This window comes from Oncorhynchus masou, chromosome 32 (genome assembly GCF_036934945.1).
Source record: "Oncorhynchus masou masou isolate Uvic2021 chromosome 32, UVic_Omas_1.1, whole genome shotgun sequence".
NCBI lineage: Eukaryota > Metazoa > Chordata > Actinopteri > Salmoniformes > Salmonidae > Oncorhynchus > Oncorhynchus masou.
This window is the reverse complement of record NC_088243.1, coordinates 85,449,820-85,461,067: the sequence shown is the minus strand read 5'-3', so window position 1 is coordinate 85,461,067 and position 11,248 is coordinate 85,449,820.

Genomic DNA, 11,248 nt, shown 5'->3' with positions numbered 1-11,248 from the left:
AATTATCCTATGGGACTCCCAATCACGGCCGGTTGTGATACAGCCTGGTTTCGAACCAGGGTGTCTGTAGTGACACCTATAACACTGAGATGCAGTGCCTTCGACCGCTTGCGCCACACGAGAGTAATAAGCTTGCCTTCATTGTTTTTAACTTTTATATTCCATCTAACAAACAAGGAAGTCATATTCTCTAGCTGTATTATTTAGTGTGTATTCTCTTCCTATTTCTACCAAAAGGCTCTTCTCATATATATATATATATATATATATATATATATATGCGCTTTTAGTGACAAGTAGCACGTGGTCGTTTTTCCATACTATGTAATTCACTGTGATAAACACTAGGGGGCAGAACAGGACAGTTGGGTGGAAGGAGTTAATGAGCATCGCTTTGGCTGTGTCCTTTTCCATTTTATCTTCTCTACTGTCATCTTTTTTGATTTCTCCGGTATGTTTTCACTGAAAGAAAAAGGCCGTCATAATGAACATTATGTGTTCGTCTAATCGATGTGAATGTGCAGCAAAGATGCTGACAAGTTTTTTTTTGTGTTAAGGTATACTTTATAATGTAGAAAAAGGTTTATAAGTAGTTTAGAAACTGTTAATAAACTATTAATTAGTTCATAACCTATACACTAATTTACCCTGCAGTCATGACCTCATCCACTCCCACTGTGTGTTATAATGAGGTGATTTGAAAAGGTGTTAGACTTGACTAACAACAACCACTAAGGTGAAGCTGATTGACACATTCATTGGTGGCTTTTGCACCCTGGGGCTTGATTTCCCCCATCCCTTCCTGGTGCTTTGCTCGGGGCAGAGGAGGTGAAAGTGGGACCCCTCTCACCCCTACCCCTGTCTTGTTGCGGCCGGCAGCGGAACCGTTTGCTCAGCGGATGTAAAAAAAAAAAAAAAAGGATCACTATGTCAATGGATGTTTGACAAGCCAGGACAATACCTGGTGGGGCTCCACGCTAACTGCAGGTCAAACCCCTGGCTGTGATGTCACCCAGTTCCCAGGGCATTTCACAGGACTGGAGGAACTGGGGAGGAACCGCCTGTCCGTGTTTACATCCCCAATGACACAGACTGCAGCATCATGTTACAACTTCCAGTCACAACGGGGAGCATGTCAACCCCACCTGCACACAGACACACACATGCAGCCTGGTTAGCATGACAACTAGCCCCGCGGAGGAGGCTGAGCCCCGCGGAGGAGGCTGAGCCCCGCGGAGGAGGCTGAGCCCCGCGGAGGAGGCTGAGCCCCGCGGAGGAGGCTGAGCCCCGCGGAGGAGGCTGAGCCCGTGACCTGTTCTTTGTTACTTCCTCCTCACTTTCATTTTTTTTACTATTTTATATTTTTCCTATAAATTGTCTTTGTTTATTGTTTAGAGGTTAACAACATTTTAAAGTTATCACCAAGCCAAACGCCCACAATGCTTCTTGGTGAAACGGGCGTCTCGACAGAGAAGCTCCGCTTCGTTCTATATTTCCTGGGAGGTGGAGTACAACGAGAGACGAGGAGCTGTGTCTGGTGTCATGACCGTGTTTTGAACACACCTGAATTGTCTTGGTCCCTCTGTGCATTATTAGCTGTGTGAATTTAGTGCCATACCTGTCCCTGCCTCATCATCATTTGCTAATTGCTCAGAAATAAAAGCATATCCCCATATTCATTAACAGACGACTGAAAATAATGTTGCCATTACCTCTGCTCTGTATCTTCGTGGCTGATTTAATAACGTGTGAAATACACTGCGTCTCGTGCCTTTATTTATTATAATTTCCATTATTTTATTACAGGCAACGATAACCCCTTAAATTACCAAGTGGGGAATTAAAAACCTCATGCACATTTCTGTAGGTTATTGCCAACTGCTATTTGTGGCAACTGAGGTGTTTTTCATCGCATTTGCTTAGAACAAAAAAGGTGAAAATTGCACCCTAGGGAAAACAGCTTTGAGGAAAAGTAGGTGTAGTCACCCCCACCATCTCTCTCTCTCTCTGTATTCTGCCTGTTCTCTACCCACTTAGGGTTTTAGTCGATTTTGGTGACATCCTAACAATTATTTTACCTTATTTGTTTCAGATTCAGACAAAAATGCAACTCGGCAAGTAATTTTCTCCGTTCTCTCCAGTGTGTTTCATTTCAAGAATTGATGGCCGATACAGACCGTGAAAAAAACCCAGCACAAATTCATTAAGAGCAAATGATATGCATGTTAGTTGTTTATGTTATGCTGTATACCCAGATAAACCTCTGTGAGGACAACCCTGTCCAGACATGACCAGCCATTCACCAGCACCAACCCTGTCCAGACATGACCAGCACCAACCCTGTCCAGACATGACCAGCACCAACCCTGTCCAGACATGACCAGCACCAACCCTGTCCAGACATGACCAGCCATTCACCAGCACCAACCCTGTCCAGACATGACCAGCACCAACCCTGTCCAGACATGACCAGCACCAACCCTGTCCAGACATGACCAGCACCAACACTGTCCAGGCATGACCAGCCATTCACCAGCACCAACCCTGTCCAGACATGACCAGCACCAACACTGTCCAGGCATGACCAGCCATTCACCAGCACCAACCCTGTCCAGACATGACCAGCACCAACCCTGTCCAGACATGACCAGCACCAACCCTGTCCAGACATGACCAGCACCAACCCTGTCCAGACATGACCAGCACCAACACTGTCCAGGCATGACCAGCCATGCACCAACCCTGTCCAGACATGACCAGCACCAACCCTGTCCAGACATGACCAGCACCAACCCTGTCCAGACATGACCAGCACCAACCCTGTACAGACATGACCAGCCACTCAGCACTAGCAGGTTCTACTATACCACCTGACCCAGAGCCAAATGGTCTTGTAGGCAGGGCTCCATGTACAGATGGTCTGCCTCGCACCCTCCTGTCCAACCCCATCTTCTGCTTTCTACATTTACAAATGACTCAAACGTAAATGTCCACAAGGCTTTGAACATACGGGCCATTTAGATTTGACATCTCACATTTTTTTTCTTTTAGTTCTGTATACTTTGTTCAATATATTCATGTTCGTATGTGTTGTATACAATGTGTATAGTTAATATTTGTTCATATACATACAGTATGTGTATATACTGGTATGTACTGTTTGTCCTTGCAACATGAGTTCAAGAGAGTTCCTGAGATGAAACATTAGAGGTCTCAGTGTTGTTCCGGAGCGTATTACAACGGGAGTCTTGTCTTGTGGTAATGGTTAACCTCCATCAGAGTAAGAGACCGTGGTGGTGTTTGTTCAGCCGTCCAATCGAATGAGGCAGATTAATGTATTAAACAAGTCAGTTACGCTGTATAAATCAACAGGCTTTGGAGGCAGCCCTGCCCGCCCTCCAATCAAACCCGATCCCGCTCTGTCCCAGGTGCATATCACTCAAGTCTGTGCCTGTACGTCAGTCCTATGACTGATCCGGCCCCAGTAGATGATGTAACACCGACGAAGATGATCTGGGGTCTGGATTTATGCGTATGTCACATTTATTAAGATGTTATGTTCATTGATCACAAGAAGGAAAGAATAGAAAAACTGTTATAAATGTTCAAAATGTAATGTTTGTTTTATCCGAGTTTTATACAGAAATACACAGAAATAGGTATTTATAGGGATACAAATCAGATTGTATCCTTAATATTATTATCCTTAATATTAGTTAACAGCTTTTGTCGTGATAATGTCTTTTATTACATGGCTAAAATCAATCTCATAGACAAAGAAATACTTAAATCCTCCTATTATTTATTACTGTAAAATCCCTCAAACTGGAGACAACAATGATGAATTAATTATATTTACTCTCTCATTTGTCTGCCAGAATAACCTGCCAACACTTCCACTGTTCTACCAGTCACTGGATATGCAATGACACAATTAATGACATATTCATTACGCACACAGATTAACAGTGTAGATTAGATCCTGAACGTGAGCTATTTGTTTCTGTTTCTTGTACAGGTAAACCTACCAGTCTCCCTCGTCTGTCTCATCCCTGGTCTAACGCCATGTCTTTAGTTTAAACCCTGGGAAACAGTGAGTTATGACATTTTTGGCATAGCTCTCATACAGGTGAAAACATGTCGGGGGAAACAGAGTTTAGCTAATGGTACTACACTTCCTGGAGAAATGTGTCCTCGACAACAGCAAGTGTTGAGTAGGCCTCACTTAAGAGCCATTTGGCTAATTTCAGTTGGTTGGGGTCTGGAACAAATCTATACCGTCTGTGTGATGTCGTCAATGAATGGACCCCATACTCAAAATATACTTTTTGCCACCAAAACGATCTGCATAGTCAATGATAACCGTGCGTTTCTACAGGTAGACGTTAAACTACAAACAACATTGAATAAGACGTGAAGTATCCGTTACTTGACCATAGAAATCATAAGTAACCTAACATGAAGTATTACTTACGTCACTATAATGACATATTATAGTTAAATGGCAACTTCTGGCATTTCTAGATCTATTCTGGAAACATATTTCTCTGTCTAGAATCCTTCTGGTTCATGGTGAAGGATGTGGTGATTCCATAGCGTTCCACATGACATCCCCAACGACGATAGGCTACAACTTGGCCAATGATAGGGGCTAATTATTACGGAAACTGGAAGTCCGTGAGCCCATCATGACTGTTCCAGCAGAGGTCTTCCTCCTCATGGTTTTTATGGACTATGAGCTCTTATAGAGCACCATACACTTCTACAATAGGATGAAGAAGACAATACACAACCATGCACTGTGTGGTCTTGTCCCGTTTGATTGTTTATGTCCCGTATTGTCCTATTTTGTTCACAACACTACAAGCAGAATCTCCCCAAAGGGATAATAAAGTGATTCTTATCAAATCTAATCTACTCAGCAGGACTTATGTCACACACACACAATGCTGAAGAGAACCCTCCTCTTCCTAGAACACCATAGTGACTGAATAGAACCCTCCTCTTCCTAGAACACCATAGTGACTGAAGAGAACCCTCCTCTTCCTAGAACACCATAGTGACTGAAGAGAACCCTCCTCTTCCTAGAACACCATAGTGACTGAATAGAACCCTCCTCTTCCTAGAACACCATAGTGACTGAATAGAACCCTCCTCTTCCTAGAACACCATAGTGACTGAATAGAACCCTCCTCTTCCTAGAACACCATAGTGACTGAATAGAACCCTCCTCTGCCTCGAACACCATAGTGACTGAAGAGAACCCTCCTCTTCCTAGAACACCATAGTGACTGAATAGAACCCTCCTCTTCCTAGAACACCATAGTGACTGAAGAGAACCCTCCTCTTCCTAGAACACCATAGTGACTGAAGAGAACCCTCCTCTGCCTCGAACACCATAGTGACTGAATAGAACCCTCATCTTCCTAGAACACCATAGTGAGTGAATAGAACCCTCCTCTTCCTAGAACACCATAGTGACTGAATAGAACCCTCCGCTGCCTCGAACACCATAGTGACTGAATAGAACCCTCTTCATAGAACACCATAGTGACTGAAGAGAACCCTCCTCTTCCTAGAACACCATAGTGACTGAATAGAACCCTCCTCTGACTCGAACACCATAGTGACTGAATAGAACCCTCCTCTTCCTAGAACACCATAGTGACTGAGAACCCTCCTCTTCCTAGAACACCATAGTGACTGAATAGAACCCTCCTCTGCCTCGAACACCATAGTGACTGAGAACCCTCCTCTCCCTAGAACACCATAGTGACTGAAGAGAACCCTCCTCTTCCTAGAACACCATAGTGACTGAATAGAACCCTCCTCTGCCTCGAACACCATAGTGACTGAGAACCCTTCTCTGCCTCTTACACCATAGTGACTGAAGAGAACCCTCCTCTGCCTCGAACACCATAGTGACTGAATAGAACCCTCCTCTCTCTCAAACACCATAGTGACTGAAGAGAACCCTCCTCTGCCTCGAACACCATAGTGACTGAAGAGAACCCTCCTCTGCCTCTTAGTAACACCATAGTAACTGAATAGAACCCTCCTCTCTCTCAAACACCATAGTGACTGAATAGAACCCTCCTCTGCCTCGAACACCATAGGGACTGAATAGAACCCTCCTCTCTCTAGAACACCGTAGTGACTGAAGAGAACCCTACTCTGCCTCGAACACCATAGTGACTGAAGAGAACCCTCCTCTGCCTCGAACACCATAGTGACTGAAGAGAACCCTCCTCTGCCTCGAACACCATAGTGACTGAATAGAACCCTCATCTTCCTAGAACACCATAGTGACTGAATAGAACCCTCCTCTTCCTAGAACACCATAGTGACTGAATATAACCCTCCTCTTCCTAGAACACCATAGTGACTGAAGAGAACCCTCCTCTTCCTAGAACACCATAGTGACTGAAGAGAACCCTCCTCTTCCTAGAACACCATAGTGACTGAATAGAACCCTCCTCTTCCTAGAACACCATAGTGACTGAAGAGAACCCTCCTCTGCCTCGAACACCATAGTGACTGAATAGAACCCTCCTCTTCCTAGAACACCAAAGTGACTGAATAGAACCCTCCTCTTCCTAGAACACCATAGTGACTGGATAGAACCCTCCTCTGCCTCGAACACCATAGTGACTGAATAGAACCCTCCTCTTCCTAGAACACCATAGTGACTGAATAGAACCCTCCTCTTCCTAGAACACCATGGTGACTGAATAGAACCCTCCTCTTCCTAGAACACCATAGTGACTGAATAGAACCCTCCTCTGCCTCGAACACCATAGTGACTGAAGAGAACCCTCCTCTTCCTAGAACACCATAGTGACTGAATAGAACCCTCCTCTTCCTAGAACACCATAGTGACTGAAGAGAACCATCCTCTTCCTAGAACACCATAGTGACTGAAGAGAACCCTCCTCTGCCTCGAACACCATAGTGACTGAATAGAACCCTCATCTTCCTAGAACACCATAGTGACTGAATAGAACCCTCCTCTTCCTAGAACACCATAGTGACTGAATAGAACCCTCCGCTGCCTCGAACACCATAGTGACTGAATAGAACCCTCCTCTTCATAGAACACCATAGTGACTGAAGAGAACCCTCCTCTTCCTAGAACACCATAGTGACTGAATAGAACCCTCCTCTGACTCGAACACCATAGTGACTGAATAGAACCCTCCTCTTCCTAGAACACCATAGTGACTGAGAACCCTCCTCTTCCTAGAACACCATAGTGACTGAAGAGAACCCTCCTCTTCCTAGAACACCATAGTGACTGAATAGAACCCTCCTCTGCCTCGAACACCATAGTGACTGAAGAGAACCCTCCTCTGCCTCGAACACCATAGTGACTGAGAACCCTCCTCTGCCTCGAACACCATAGTGACTGAAGAGAACCCTCCTCTTCCTAGAACACCATAGTGACTGAATAGAACCCTCCTCTGCCTCGAACACCATAGTGACTGAAGAGAACCCTCCTCTGCCTCGAACACCATAGTGACTGAGAACCCTTCTCTGCCTCTTACACCATAGTGACTGAAGAGAACCCTCCTCTGCCTCGAACACCATAGTGACTGAATAGAACCCTCCTCTCTCTCAAACACCATAGTGACTGAAGAGAACCCTCCTCTGCCTCGAACACCATAGTGACTGAATAGAACCCTCCTCTGCCTCGAACACCATAGTGACTGAAGAGAACCCTCCTCTGCCTCGAACACCATAGTGACTGAAGAGAACCCTCCTCTGCCTCTTAGTAACACCATAGTAACTGAATAGAACCCTCCTCTCTCTCGAACACCGTAGTGACTGAAGAGAACCCTCCTCTGCCTCGAACACCAAAGTGACTGAATAGAACCCTCCTCTTCCTAGAACACCATAGTGACTGGATAGAACCCTCCTCTGCCTCGAACACCATAGTGACTGAATAGAACCCTCCTCTTCCTAGAACACCATAGTGACTGAATAGAACCCTCCTCTTCCTAGAACACCATAGTGACTGAATAGAACCCTCCTCTTCCTAGAACACCATAGTGACTGAATAGAACCCTCCTCTGCCTCGAACACCATAGTGACTGAAGAGAACCCTCCTCTTCCTAGAACACCATAGTGACTGAATAGAACCCTCCTCTTCCTAGAACACCATAGTGACTGAAGAGAACCATCCTCTTCCTAGAACACCATAGTGACTGAAGAGAACCCTCCTCTGCCTCGAACACCATAGTGACTGAATAGAACCCTCATCTTCCTAGAACACCATAGTGACTGAATAGAACCCTCCTCTTCCTAGAACACCATAGTGACTGAATAGAACCCTCCGCTGCCTCGAACACCATAGTGACTGAATAGAACCCTCCTCTTCATAGAACACCATAGTGACTGAAGAGAACCCTCCTCTTCCTAGAACACCATAGTGACTGAATAGAACCCTCCTCTGACTCGAACACCATAGTGACTGAATAGAACCCTCCTCTTCCTAGAACACCATAGTGACTGAGAACCCTCCTCTTCCTAGAACACCATAGTGACTGAAGAGAACCCTCCTCTTCCTAGAACACCATAGTGACTGAATAGAACCCTCCTCTGCCTCGAACACCATAGTGACTGAATAGAACCCTCCTCTGCCTCGAACACCATAGTGACTGAGAACCCTCCTCTGCCTCGAACACCATAGTGACTGAAGAGAACCCTCCTCTTCCTAGAACACCATAGTGACTGAATAGAACCCTCCTCTGCCTCGAACACCATAGTGACTGAAGAGAACCCTCCTCTGCCTCGAACACCATAGTGACTGAGAACCCTTCTCTGCCTCTTACACCATAGTGACTGAAGAGAACCCTCCTCTGCCTCGAACACCATAGTGACTGAATAGAACCCTCCTCTCTCTCAAACACCATAGTGACTGAAGAGAACCCTCCTCTGCCTCGAACACCATAGTGACTGAATAGAACCCTCCTCTGCCTCGAACACCATAGTGACTGAAGAGAACCCTCCTCTGCCTCGAACACCATAGTGACTGAAGAGAACCCTCCTCTGCCTCTTAGTAACACCATAGTAACTGAATAGAACCCTCCTCTCTCTCGAACACCGTAGTGACTGAAGAGAACCCTCCTCTGCCTCGAACACCATAGTGACTGAAGAGAACCCTCCTCTGCCTCGAACACCATAGTGACTGAAGAGAACCCTCCTCTGCCTCGAACACCATAGTGACTGAATAGAACCCTCATCTTCCTAGAACACCATAGTGACTGAATAGAACCCTCCTCTTCCTAGAACACCATAGTGACTGAATAGAACCCTCCTCTGCCTCGAACACCATAGTGACTGAGAACCCTCCTCTTCCTAGAACACCATAGTGACTGAAGAGAACCCTCCTCTTCCTAGAACACCATAGTGACTGAATAGAACCCTCCTCTGCCTCGAACACCATAGTGACTGAAGAGAACCCTCCTCTGCCTCGAACACCATAGTGACTGAGAACCCTTCTCTGCCTCTTACACCATAGTGACTGAAGAGAACCCTCCTCTGCCTCGAACACCATAGTGACTGAATAGAACCCTCCTCTCTCTCAAACACCATAGTGACTGAAGAGAACCCTCCTCTGCCTCGAACACCATAGTGACTGAAAAGAACCCTCCTCTGCCTCTTAGTAACACCATAGTAACTGAATAGAACCCTCCTCTCTCTCGAACACCATAGTGACTGAATAGATCCCTCCTCTGCCTCGAACACCATAGGGACTGAATAGAACCCTCCTCTCTCTCGAACACCGTAGTGACTGAAGAGAACCCTCCTCTGCCTCGAACACCATAGTGACTGAAGAGAACCCTCCTCTGCCTCGAACACCATAGTGACTGAAGAGAACCCTCCTCTGCCTCGAACACCATAGTGACTGAAGAGAACCCTCCTCTGCCTTGAACACCATAGTGACTGAATAGAACCCTCCTCTCTCTCAAACACCATAGTGACTGAAGAGAACCCTCCTCTGCCTCGAACACCATAGTGACTGAATAGAACCCTCCTCTGCCTCGAACACCATAGTGACTGAAGAGAACCCTCCTCTCTCTCGAACACCATAGTGACTGAATATAACCCTCCTCTGCCTCGAACACCATAGTGACTGAATAGAACTCTCCTCTGCCTCAAACACCATAGTGACTGAATAGAACCCTCCTCTGCCTCTTACACCATAGTGACTGAAGAGAACCCTCCTCTGCCTCTTAGTAACACCATAGTGACTGAAGAGAACCCTCCTCTGCCTCTTAGTAACACCATAGTGACTGAAGAGAACCCTCCTCTGCCTCTTAGTAACACCATAGTGACTGAAGAGAACCCTCCTCTGCCTCTTAGTAACACCATAGTGACTAAAGAGAACCATCCTCTGCCTCTTAGTAACACCATAGTGACTGAAGAGAACCCTCCTCTGCCTCTTAGTAACACCATAGTGACTGAATATAACCCTCCTCTGCCTCGAACACCATAGTGACTGAAGAGAACCCTCCTCTGCCTCTTAGTAACACCATAGTGACTGAAGAGAACCCTCCTCTGCCTCTTAGTAACACCATAGTGACTGAAGAGAACCCTCCTCTGCCTCTTAGTAACACCATAGTGACTGAAGAGAACCATCCTCTGCCTCTTAGTAACACCATAGTGACTGAAGAGAACCCTCCTCTGCCTCTTAGTAACACCATAGTGACTGAATATAACCCTCCTCTGCCTCGAACACCATAGTGACTGAAGAGAACCCTCCTCTGCTTCTTAGTAACACCATAGTGACTGAAGAGAACCCTCCTCTGCCTCTTAGTAACACCATAGTGACTGAAGAGAACCCTCCTCTGCTTCTTAGTAACACCATAGTGACTGAAGAGAACCCTCCTCTGCCTCTTACACCATAGTGACTGAAGAGAACCCTCCTCTGCCTCTTAGTAACACCATAGTGACTGAAGAGAACCATCCTCTGCCTCTTAGTAACACCATAGTGACTGAAGAGAACCCTCCTCTGCCTCTTAGTAACACCATAGTGACTGAAGAGAACCCTCCTCTGCCTCTTAGTAACACCATAGTGACTGAAGAGAACCCTCCTCTGCCTCTTAGTAACACCATAGTGACTGAAGAGAACCATCCTCTGCCTCTTAGTAACACCATAGTGACTGAAGAGAACCCTCCTCTGCCTCTTAGTAACACCATAGTGACTGAAGAGAACCATCCTCTGCCTCTTAGTAACACCATAGTG